General features: G+C 50.3%; 1 protein-coding gene across 1 annotated transcript in view; it reads left to right on the top strand.

The window, feature by feature from the left end:
- The first annotated feature begins 8,192 nt into the window (after positions 1–8,192).
- CACNG5 (calcium channel, voltage-dependent, gamma subunit 5) overlaps positions 8,193–12,234 on the top strand; it is a 63,644-nt gene continuing 59,602 nt past the window's right edge. Inside the window, exon 1 of the mRNA XM_011992143.1 lies at positions 8,193–8,671. The gene's annotated coding sequence lies outside the window, so the exon portion shown is untranslated. The remainder of the gene's footprint in view (positions 8,672–12,234) is intronic.

Genomic DNA, 12,234 nt, shown 5'->3' with positions numbered 1-12,234 from the left:
CAGAAAGGCAGCTGGAGCCTGTGGCAAAGCAACATTGCTTGGATTTCAGCAGTGGGTGTTCCCTTCCGGGGGCTCACCATCCCTTGCCATTTCCTCAGGATGCTTGCACAAAACCAGTGTCATAGGCTCCATATCCACTAGGATGGCTAGAGTGTCAAAAACCAACCAAACAAGGGAAACAACAAGTGTTGATGAGGATGTGAAGACATTGGAACCTTCATACATGGCTGGCGGGATGCAGTCACTATGGTCAACAGCCTTTCCGTTCCTCTAAAAGTTAAACACGGGGTTACCATATGACCTAGCAATTCCACTCCAACATATATACCCAAGAGAAGTACAAATGGGTGTTCAAACAAGTACGCGTACACCAATGTTTCCAGCAGCACTATTCACAATAGCCAAAAAGTGGAACAACTCAAATGTTCATCAGTGGATGAATGGGTAAACAAATTGTGACACACACACACACACGCACGAATATTACTTAACTATAAAAAAGGAACAAAGTACTGATGCATGCTACAACGTAAATGAACCTCTGAAACTTATGTTAAGTAAAAGAAGCCAGATACAAAGAGTTATGTATGAAGCCACTGTCCTTACATGAAATATTCAGAATAATAAACTCCACAGACACAGAAAGCAAATTGGTGGTTACCGGCGGAGAATGGGAAATAATGGCTTAGGGAGCATGGATTTCCTTTTGGGATAATTAAAGTGTTTTGGAACTAGATAGAGATGGTAGTTGCATAACACTGTGAATGTACTAAATGCCACTGAGTTGTTCAATTTAAAAGGTTAATTTTATGTTATGAATTCATGATTTTATCTCAATAAAAATTTTTTTCTTAATTAAAAAATTTAGTATCATAGTTATACCAGCCTGGGCAGGGGGCTGGGCGGGTGTATTCTAAAAGTACTGTATTCTTCCTTAAGCTCTATAGGACAGGCTGTACAAGTTGCTTTAGTAAACAACATTTGTCCCTTCTTCTAATAGCTGTCTCCAAGTTTCCCTTTGAGGACCTGTTCCCATCACACTTTCCAGTCCAGATGCCAGTGATTTGAGTCCATTCATTCGCTTTCCTGGTTTTCTATCACTTACAATCGAAACAGTCCTGACCGATACGGCCAACTTCAGTGTTTCTGTGGAGCATACCCTAGTTTTTGTTTGAGTAATTTCAAGAGGCCGTTGAGAGATGTTCATGTTGCAATGTGAAAATTCTAGCTTCCAACCCTCTACTTCAATCTGTACAGAAAATTTCAAGTTTCGAGTTGCATTTAAAATGTTTTCTACGATGGTGACAATGTCCATGTACTTAAAGCCAATAAACTACACACTTTAAAAATGGTTACAAAGGTAAAGTTTATGTTCTGCATATTTTACCACCGTATAAAAAATAATAATAAATGTTATTTTTTCTGACTATATGACCATGGTAAAACAAAAACCTGGAGCAATATAGGAAAGTATGAAGAAGAATGTTAATTATCATCCACAATGTCTGTTTCAGGGCTAACAACTGTTAACATGTTGGTATATTTCCTTGTAGTCTTTTTCATTTTTCACAGTGTGAAATACCATATATATACACACACTGTGAAAAATAAAAAGGACTATTGTTGTAAACATATAGTCACAACAAATAACATTTATTATTATTTTTATATATATATATACATGCACACACAGTAAATATAAATAAAATGAAAACATAAATTATAGAGTTTTTTGCCCTGATTTTTATTTAACATTATAACATGGCCGGGCGCGGTGGCTCAAGCCTAATCCCAGCACTTTGGGAGGCCGAGATGGGCGGATCACGAGGTCAGGAGATCGAGACCATCCTGGCTAACACGGTGAAACTCCGTCTCTACTAAAAAATACAAAAAACTAGCCGGGCGAGGCGGCGGTCGCCTGTAGTTCCAGCTACTCAGAGTCTGAGGCAGGAGAATTGCGTAAACCCGGGAGGCGGAGCTTGCAGTGAGCTGAGATCCGGCCACTGCACTCCAGCCTGGGCGACAGAGAAAGACTCCGTCTCAAAAAAAAAAAAAAAAAAAAAAGACGTTATTTTCTGTCATCCCAGGAGCCAGGAAATTGGGGAGGTAGGCCGGGCGCGGTGGCTCACGCCTGTAATCCCAGCACTTTGGGAGGCTGAGGCGGGTGGATCACAAGGTCAGGAGTTCAAGACCAGCCTGGCCAAGATGGTGAAACCCCGTCTTTACTAAAAATAAATAATTAGACGGGCGTGGGAGGGCGCCTGTAGTCCCAGCTACTCGGGAGGCTGAAGCAGGAGAATCCCTTGAACCTGGGAGGCAGAGGTTGCAGTGAGCCTAGATCGTGCCATTGTACTCTAGCCTGGGCGACAGAGCGAGACTCCATCCCCCTCCTCAAAAATAAAAAACAAAGAAAAAAGAAATTGGGGAGGTGACATGAGCCTGGTCCTGCTTTCTTTGTTCTGAAATATATGGAAATGCTCTCATTTCCTGGCTTCCCTTTCTCCTCACTCCTATCCCCGTCCCCATCCTCCAGGGCCCTTGGCAAGTTTTGGGGGCCCTCCCCACACCATGCCACTGATATCTGCTCTGTGCAGTGTGCCTTGCAGAAGGCGGCAGTTATTTGACCTCCCTTCTCTTGGAACCATCCAGAAACCTTCTGAGCTGGCAGCCACAGCAGCCACTTCTCATGGACTGAGCGTCCCGAAGTTCTCTAAGGAAATGCTCGCGTGTAACACCATAGCCCATGTGAATCTGTGCTGACATCCGCACAGATGAACGGATCAGATGAGATTTTATCTCCCTGAGGCCCATGGGCACAAGTCGCTGGAGTTTTATAGGGTCCAGTAAAGAGCAAGGAAAAGTCCGGGTCTTATAAAGGCTGTAATCGCCTCTTACAAAGATTCTCCCGCAACCACCTGGTGCCTTCGCCCTGCAGGGAGCTGTCCAGGTGCTGACCCATTTAAGCGCAGTTTCCTGGGCCGCCTTCAGACCTTCCCCGCCAAGGTTTCTTTCCTCCCTGTTCCTGATGTATTCTGCTCCATCTGGGGCTTTTATTGGGTGCCATTTCCTTTACCACCCTGTAACTTTCTCAGCAGTCAAAACGGAGAAAAGTCTTCATTCTGCTGATGGGTTCCCTGCCCTTGGAACTGTTTTATAAGCAATCATCCAGTTACTAAGGGGACAAATGATGAGAGCAGAGGATGAACAGCTGGTCTTAGGGGAGCCGGCAGGGGAGCTGGGAGAACAGCCAGTGGGCATCCGAGCGGCTGCTCGGTGATCCGGCAGGGACGCGGATGGCTGTGTGAACTCTCCCAGGCTTCACACTCGGATGCATCCGGAACAGGGGACCGCACACTCTCAATGAGGAAGAGATGTGGTTCTTAGGAGCCACATTTGAGTCCTGATAAGGCCCTTAGTGGGCTGTGGAGAGGAGAGGGACGCTAGCTGGGAGGAGCTGTGGGGAACAGCTCAGACTGAACTGAGAGGTGGTGGAAAAAGGAGGGATGTGACGAGGGCTAAGCGAGGGGGAAAGGAGAGGTAGGGCCAAAGTCCCTGCAGACTCCACCCCCACCCCCACACACAAAGTCAAGTCCAGGAGAAAAAGAGGGAAACACAGGACTGAGTCCATGAGCAAGGAGGAGCCGGTAAGTGAACAATCTCATCTGGAGGCTTAGCACTCCCAAAAGCACAGCCCCACCTTCTAGGTCCTCACCAGCCAGCTCAGATAGGAAGTACCGTTTGGTGACCCAGCCTCCTGCGTAAAGCAGAATGGACCATCAGCCTCTTGCTTTCTGAAGCACAGTATTCCTTGGGCCTCCTTGCCAGTGACTGTCACCTCTGCCTTCCCTGTTTGCCCAATCATCCAGGCTACATGGCTCTGATACAGCTCCCTGAGTCCCCTGCTTAGACCAACTTTTGCATGCTTAAGCCCTGACAGCTGGCCTAAAGATTCCAGCTGTTGTGCCTACTCACGGCATGGGTGATGCTGATGCGGATGGAGCCTCAATGTGCCATTCTCCTTTGAGCACTAGAATTTGGCCATGTGTAGGGCAAATTACCTCTTTAATCCTCCATAGCCTTATCTGGAAATAGGGGCTAGCATTTGTCCTAGCTCAGAGGGCTGCTGTGAAAACTAAATGCCTTAACACATGGTAAACACTTAGCAGAGTGTGTGGCATGTAATTGATATTAGCTGTAGTGGGGATTAATATTATTATTATTAGCCGACCCTTTACAGGGGCAGCTCCACAGTGAGCTCAGTTCTTCTTGCTCTGGCCTTGACCAGGTTTTTTTGCCTACACCCCCTCCCAACTTCACGGGGCCCTCTTCCCTCTCCCCCAACGTCCTGACATGCGTACATATGCACACTCTGCACATTTTCAGATACTGCTCACTTCAAACTCGACCTGGATCCGCTGAAAAGCTCTGGTCTCCTCCATCCCCAACACGATTGAAGGTGCCTTCATTGGTCTGGTATTGATCGGTCTGGTATTGACTGACCCACATCAGTGTTGATGACCACTTAGATCTGAGTTTGGGATTCCATCTCTGCTCTACACTAGGAGCAACATCTGTTTGCTTAAATAAACCAGTCCGTGTGTACTAGATGGTACACACAGCTCATGCTATGTGGCTGCCAGAGGTCAGTAAGGAATCTCTACTCCTCGTCATCACGTGGGAGTTCAGAGTGACAGAGTACCATCTTGACACCTGTCTCCACAATCCCAAAGGCAGAGAGACGAGCATGGCAAAGCACTCAGCGACTCTGAAAGCTTCCACCTGGAAGTGACACATGTCACCACCTCCACCCCCAAGGGACCAGAAGGAGGCTGCCTGGTTGGAAGACATTTCCTCCTCCCAGACATAACTGGGCCTCTTCCTTGTCATCTACCAGGCTCATTCTGCAAAGAATGTGCATATGGATGTGTGTTTCTCATTAAGACCTAATGAGTGAAGCCATCAGATTTGTTCAGACTGGCCCGGGATTCAGAGAGAGAGAGCTGAGGTTTTATGAAACTCCCCAACCAACGGGGAATCCATGAATTATTAAAAGGATAGAAAAAGAGACCCAGGGAGGAAGGGCTGCTCCATTACTCATCAGGCCTGGAGTATCCAAATCCCCAAGCACAGCTGTTGGCTTTTACACCTACAGCATTTTCCCATTATGTCTACAGTGAGCACTTCAAACGCGCTGTATTGGCAGCCTCCGAGCAGGGCTTCCGCCCACGTCACCCACTGCTTGTCTCATTATCTGAACCAGTCCACAGCTCAACTGTGGGGCACAGATGTTGTTGGTGTTGCTCACCCCTTCACTTCCCAGGCTCCCTGATCACAGACCTGAGGGCTGGAGGGCCAAGCTCCTTAAAAGAACTGGGAGGCCTCTCCCACTCTGGCCCCAATTGTCTCTTCAGTTTTGTCTCCCTCCATTTCCCATGCCCGCCCTACCTCAGACCATTTGCCTTTCCCTGAATGTAATTTGACATTCTCATGCCTTCGCCCAGGATGACCCCTTTGCCTGAAACTCCCTTCCCAGCCCTCTGTCTACCTGGTGAATTTCTATTTATCATTTACGGCCAGATCATGGGAAGGGAAACTAACTTCTGCTGAGAGCCCCCGACATGTCAGACCTTTGTGCAAACACGATCTCACTGTTGCAACCCAGTGAGGTTGGCGGTATCACCAGCACCAGAGACATAATTTTGTGGGGTCCAGTGCAACAATTAAGATGTAGCTCCTTGTTGAAAACTGATTAAGAATTTCGAGATGGCAAAATCAGATCATCAAACCAGGCACAGAGCCTTCCTAAGAGCAAGGCTTTGAGAACCCTGAAGCCAGCTTTGGTTATAGAGAAGTGAATGAAAGTTCAGAGAGGTTAAGTAACTTGTCCAAGGTCACACAGCTAGTTAGGAGCAGAGCCAGATTGAAGACCTCATGCCATCAGATTCAAATTGCTGTTTTTCTACCACCCATGTTGTGGGGACTTCCCCACTTGCCTTGAGCAGAATGACTGGGGAGGAGGCTGTGAGCACCCCCGGACACTAGCTTCCTTTTTTCTTCTTCTTCTTCTTTTTTTTCTTATTTATTTATTTATTTTTTTGAGATGGATCCTTGCTCTGTCACTCAGGCTGGAGTGCAGTGGTGCAATCTCAGCTCACCGCAAGCTCTGCCTCCAGGGTTCACGCCATTCTCCTGCCTCAGCCTCCCGAGTAGTTGGGACTACAGGCTCCCATCACCATGCCCAGCTAATTTTTTTTTGTTTGTATTTTTTAGTAGTGATGGGGTTTCACCCTGTTAGCCAGGGTGGTCTCGATCTCCTGACCTCGTGATCTGCCTGCCTCAGCCTCCCAAAGTGCTGAGATCACAGGCGTGAGCCACCGTGCCCGGCCACTAGCTTCCCTTTTAAAGGGTGTCTTCTGCAGTCAATTGATCTGTTATTTCTCCATAAGCATTGCAAGATGATCCAGAGAATAGGATCACACAGATCAAAAAGGAGGCCTATCTGGGGGCAAGTGGACATTCTGGGATTCAATTAGCCCACAAGGGGGGACATCCCCTCTCCCACCCACCCCTTTCCTGACACCCAACACCAGGCAGTCTGCTCACCCCCACTCCATACACATACTCTTCAGTGGCTGGAGGACATGGTGACAGCCCACAGAGGTGACCCACAGGGCATGGATCCCAGGCCAGCCTCTCTGGCCTTTGCTGGGAATATGAACTGCAGACTTTGCAAAAGGCACGTCTCCTGGGTGCTTTGCCCGTTTTCATCTTTTCATTTCATTGATGCAGCTCCCTCTGAAGTTTTGTTTGGTGGTTTTCTCCTTGACAGCTTTAGTCTTGGGGAGATGTGTCCAACTTCCAGTCATTCATTGAGCAAATACTATGTGCCTACTATGCATCAGACCTTCTCCTTTTAAGGGGCTCCCAGCATAGTTAGCGAGATTGACAATAAATTCATCCTTGCCACAGCAGTGAGAGCTGTGCAAGAGGCTCCTGGGCCCAGAGATGAAGAAGAAATCCATTCTTGGGTCAAAGGGAGTAAACTGAATAAGGTCTTGAAGGATGTATAGGAGTTTTCCAAGTAGGGTAGAGGGCAATCCATGCAAAAGGAACTATCACACTTGGAAGAGTTTGAGGATAATGGGCATTGAGAATTCGAGATATGGGGGCACTCAATCCAGTGGGAGATGTGGTCACCCATCATATCGGATGAAGATTTTCCATCAGGGTATTCTGGGGGGTAGAGAAGAACACTCGTGGGGTAGATGGGAAAAGGGAGAAAAGGCGAAAAACTGCATAAGCCTAAAATGCTGTGAATAGACACTTAGTGTATCCTTTCCAAAAACCTTCAGTTGTCCCAACTCCACCTGGCCCCATTCACGTGTGACAAAGTCCTCCCATGTCAGGAGACCTCAACAACAGAAACGCTTCTATAAGGGTTTCTACCCTACAGTTTTAAACAAATATGTTCACTGCTGATGTCTCATTATTTAGCAACCAACTTGGCTCCCACATATTTCCACATGCCACATCTTCGACCCCCTCATGGTCTGCAGAGATTTTACAGGCCTTTGAGGGGAAGCTGCTGGTCTGTGAGCATCTGCACAAGTGTGCCGGACAAAGACGTCGGCCAGGCTGCCACTTCAAAGCAATAAAGATGCGCGGCTATGCAAGCCAGGAAGAGTTAGCCCCTGGGTGCGCCTTCCAACCTGGCTGACCACACTGGCTCCAGCTGCCACTTTCAAATTAGTCACAGATTAACAAACATCTACTGAGCACCTATTCGGTGTCCAGGACCCAGAGACTAAAGGAGACATAGAACCTAAGAAAGGAAGAAATATTTAAGTGTTAGTTACCACCACTTACTGGACACATATTTCCATTTTACAGTTAAAAGGGACAAACACTTAGCTTAAGACCACCCAGCACAAAAGCATAGTGGGGCTTTAAAGGCTCAGATTCTGCACCTAGACAGGCCTGAGCTGCAATCCTGGCTCTGCCATTTTCCAGCTCTGTGTCCTCAGACTCCTTGCTTAAGCACCCTGTGCCTCAGTCTTCTCATCTGTAAAATGGGATTTGTGTGAGAATTAAATGACTTAATACGTGTGATGCTCATTGAACGCTTACACTAGTAAGTGCTCAATAAATACTAGCTGGCATTGTTGTTCTGTTATCGTTATCATCATCATCATCATCATCATCCTTATTTAAAAGCAACAGCAACAGCAGAGGCAGCAGCCCCAGCTGCTGGAATTTGAAGGTGAGTCCAACTCCAGGCAGGGCCTCCCAGCCCGATGCGGACTCTGAAAGCCTCTCCTCTCCCACGCCAGCCCCCAACTCTTCACCTGCCACCCCCACGAGGGTGCTTACCCTAGAGGTGCTCACCTCCCGGGCTGGGAGACCGCATCCGATCGGTCCCAAACCCCGCCCGCAGCTGGTAGCGCAGGGGTGGGGAGGCCCCGCCCTCGGCCCCGCCCCCTGCCCGCCCCTCCCTCTCGGGGTCCAGGGCGCGAGCTGCGGCGGCGGCGGCCACGGTCACTGGCACGGAGCGGTTCGGGCTGACTGGACGGGGCGGGCGTCCCGGGCAGATTAGCGCGGTACCTCCCGCCCCGCTCGCCCAGCCGGCGAGGGACACTGGACCCGGGTCGGGGGTCGCGGCCGCTCCAGCGAGGTAAGAGCCGGGAAGACCGGGAGAGACCAGCTCTTCCATCCTGGGGGTCCCTGGGGGACGGTCTCCCACCGGTGCTGGGCCGCGGCGCCGGGCTGTGCCCCCATGACCGCCCAGCCAGGGGCAGGGGCCGGAGAGCCCCCGCGATCGCACACCTTGGAAGGGGCAGGGTGATGGGGAGCGCGGTCGTGTGTGTGCGCGTGTGCGTGTGTGTCTGTCCATCTGTCTGTCCCAAGGATGTGTCGGGGGAGATGATGACGCCCCCTCTTTGCTGTCGCTTCCAGGCAGTTTACCCACGCCAAAGCTGAGGGCAGACTTTTCCACGTCGGACTTGAATGGGGCTGGCAGAATTATCCGGAGAATGCAGGAAGGAATGAGCCCACCACCACCTGTTGAACTGGGCTGTCGGCCTACGCGGGTCCGACTCCCCACTTATCACAGCCTGCAGGCTGGCCTCATTTCTCCAGCTTGTGGGACCTGGGGTTTCCTTCTCCTGCCTGTGGGGAGGGTTGATAGGAGGAGGTGTCCCTGCCAGGAGCCACTGAGCAGAGATGGACTCACGGGGGTGATCAGGGTGGTGCGATGAGGACCCCGCAGCAGGTGCTGAGTGTGAAGTGTCAACCCCCCAGGCACACCCCAAATTTGATTTCCCCAATCACTCCAAAGCCCCTCATTGTGATTACCCGATCTCTTTGCTCTCAGCCTAATTTGGCAGTTGATGAAGATGCAGCTTGTTAAAAATGTTAAAGTGAAATCAAATTATCACTTCCTAGGACTGAAAATGATTTGAGAAATAATTCCGGGAGCCTGGCTGGGGAGGAAAGAAGCTCATATTCTGACTAGCTCCTCCAAGGCTGCCCCGGGGCTGCCCCCAGTACCTGCCAGGCATACTGGTGATTGAGGAAGCCCTTGTTCCCAGAAAGGAAGGGATTCACCTACTTTGCAATGGATTATCAGTGACTGGGTTAGAGCAGGACCCAGGACAGGATCCCCAAGTGGGAGCTGTCTCAGTTTGACAGATGTCACATACAAGCTGTCACCAAGGCTGGCTTCTGCTCCACATCCATCCTGGGGAACACAAGATGAGGCTTCCCCTCCTGGCCACCTCACACCCATTCCCCTCATCTCCACAAACCCCAGGTCTTGATCAGTTAACAGCCTGGATTGCCTGGGTGTGGGTATGGGACCTGGATTGGCTCTGATGTCCTGGCTTCAGAGTATCTCAGGACCACAGGCATCTCAGTGGCAGGTTGGTGGCATCCCTTTCCAGACCCTGTAGCCAGCCCCTCATGCCAAAGTCTCCTGGCTGCCTGAGAAGCCCTAGCTCTGCGTCACTTCTCTGCTAACACAGCCCTTAGAGGTAGCTTGGGGACACCCCATCTCAGGGCCAGTGTGCCTAACAGGGTGAAATCTGTGCTTGTGCCTGAGACCTCCCTACCCCCAAACCTCCTCCCTCTTGTCGTGTGAAAGGCAGTGGATGTGCTGAGGGACTGGGTAGTCCAGTTCGATGGAAGATAGGGATGTGGACCTGCTGTGGCTGGGGCTGTTGGTGATGTGAGAACCCCAGCGTCCTGGCTGGCTGCATCCAAGGCCCCACAAGCAAACAGCAGGCTTGTGGGAGCTCAGCCGTTCTCAGGCTTGTAAGCTGGGGCTCTGTGACTTGGTGCATGGAGAGATTGGCTGAATTGTTCATGCTTGTTCGGAAGAGACTGGCCTTAGGCTGTTGTGGAAAACATGGGCTCCAAACCCTGCTAGGTCCCTGACTGTGTGACATTGTCCAACTTACAGAAGGCTTGGAGGCTCAGCTTCCTCATCTGTAAGATGGGTCTGGCAGGGTGTTTTGAGAATCAAGTAAGGTCAGAAAGGTTCAGGGCTGGTGTTGTGGCCTCTGCTTTCTCTAGCCCCCAGCCTGACTCTCTGACATTGGACTTGAGGGAAGTGGCTGTGTAGCTAGGATCCCTCACGCCATCCTTAGAGGTGGGGGAAGTGGTGTGAATTTTAGTAGCAGGGTAGTTCACAGATTGAGCTTGGATTCCCAAAAAGTGAGGATGGAGGATGCAACCCAGTCTCCAGCAAGCCCTGCCTCTGCGGGGAGCTGGCACTTCTGTCCCCAGCTTCTGCCCCCAGCCATTGGTGTCCTGGGCCCACGCCACACAGTCTCCTGGTTCATTGACACTTGGCACATGCCTGCTCTGTCATCTTTTCTGAGTTTTGGGCCAGTCCTACTCCCTGGCAGAATTGGGACTAGCCACTTGAGACTTCAGGGGCACCAGGACAACCCCTGCCCACCAAATATCATCCTGTTTCCCCAGACCTAGTCATCTGATGCTTAATATCCCACCATTAGAGACTTATTCCTGTGGTTCATAGTCTTATGTCAGTTACTAAACCTTAGCATCAATGACTTGTTTAGAATCTTTCAGGACCTTGGAGAGGAGAGAAAGAGAAGGCAGAACAGAGAGGAGGGAAAGAGAAGCTTGGGGAGTATAGCAGAGAGAAGATTGTACTTTGCCGGCCTCACAGTTCTGCAGAGACAGGCCCAGCTGCTAAGCTCAAGAAGGCCCCAGGGAGAAGGAGAGGCTTGGGGTGAGGGGAAGGGGCAGGCCTCAGGCAGGGAAAGTTGTGAATCTCAAGCGGGAATTCTCCGTGTGAACACAGGGTGGGTGGCAGGCCTGTGGCTGGGATGGGCTCTGGCAGCCTGTTGGAGAGGTGAAATAGTCCTTGATGCAAAAGCCTCCTTTCTTTTCATGCTGCTCTACCCGCCTCTCAGAACACGCCACGTGGGGTTTCGTGTGTTCTATGGGTGGTGCCCTCTGCATTAGGAGAGGCTGGCCTGGTCACGCTGGCTGTTTAAAATCGTCAGTGATAATTTGTTAGGTCAGCAAAATGACAGAGTATCCCCTGCCTGGCTGTGCCTCCCTGAAAATTCCCCTGTCACTCCTCTTGCCCTTTCTTGAAAGAAGCAAAAATGTCATAATTCACTCAGTCCCACGAGTCTCCTAGGCTGAGAGTGGCCTGAGGGGAGCAGAGTTCGCCTGGGATCACCCTGAAAAGGCCTGTGGAGGTGATTCCTTGCTCAGTTGGGCACAAGGTCCTGAGTTTTCCAGTGTGGAGACAAGCGGAAGGGGGGATAGGGGTGAGGACTGAGGGTCCCTGCTCACGGCAGCCCATGGCCAGGCTCCTTGTGGGGAGGAGAAGGCTGGTATCACCTGGGCGCCCGGGAGGCTTGATGATGTGGACTGGTCCTGGCTGGTGAAGCCCCAGCAAATGAGCAGTTTGCTGCCTTTTCTGGATGCTCCAGGGGGCAGAGCCTAGACCAAAAGAAAGATATTTTAAGTCACCAGTGTGACCTATTGGCCATGAGCACCCAAGGGACCATCCCTTAAGGATGATTCTAGACCACATCTGTTCTTAAATAATAGTAACGATGACAACAATGATGATAGCAGCTCCTCATTCTTCCATAATGAGCATTTACTGAGTACCTGCTATGCATGTGCTGGCTGCTGTTCTAAGTAACAGGGATATGACTGGAGTATTATTGGCATTCGGGGCTGCCTTGTTCT

The sequence above is a fragment of the Mandrillus leucophaeus genome, unplaced genomic scaffold (assembly GCF_000951045.1).
Source record: "Mandrillus leucophaeus isolate KB7577 unplaced genomic scaffold, Mleu.le_1.0 Scaffold404, whole genome shotgun sequence".
In the NCBI taxonomy this organism is placed as follows: Eukaryota; Metazoa; Chordata; class Mammalia; order Primates; family Cercopithecidae; genus Mandrillus; species Mandrillus leucophaeus.
This window is presented reverse-complemented; position numbering and strand designations above follow the sequence as displayed.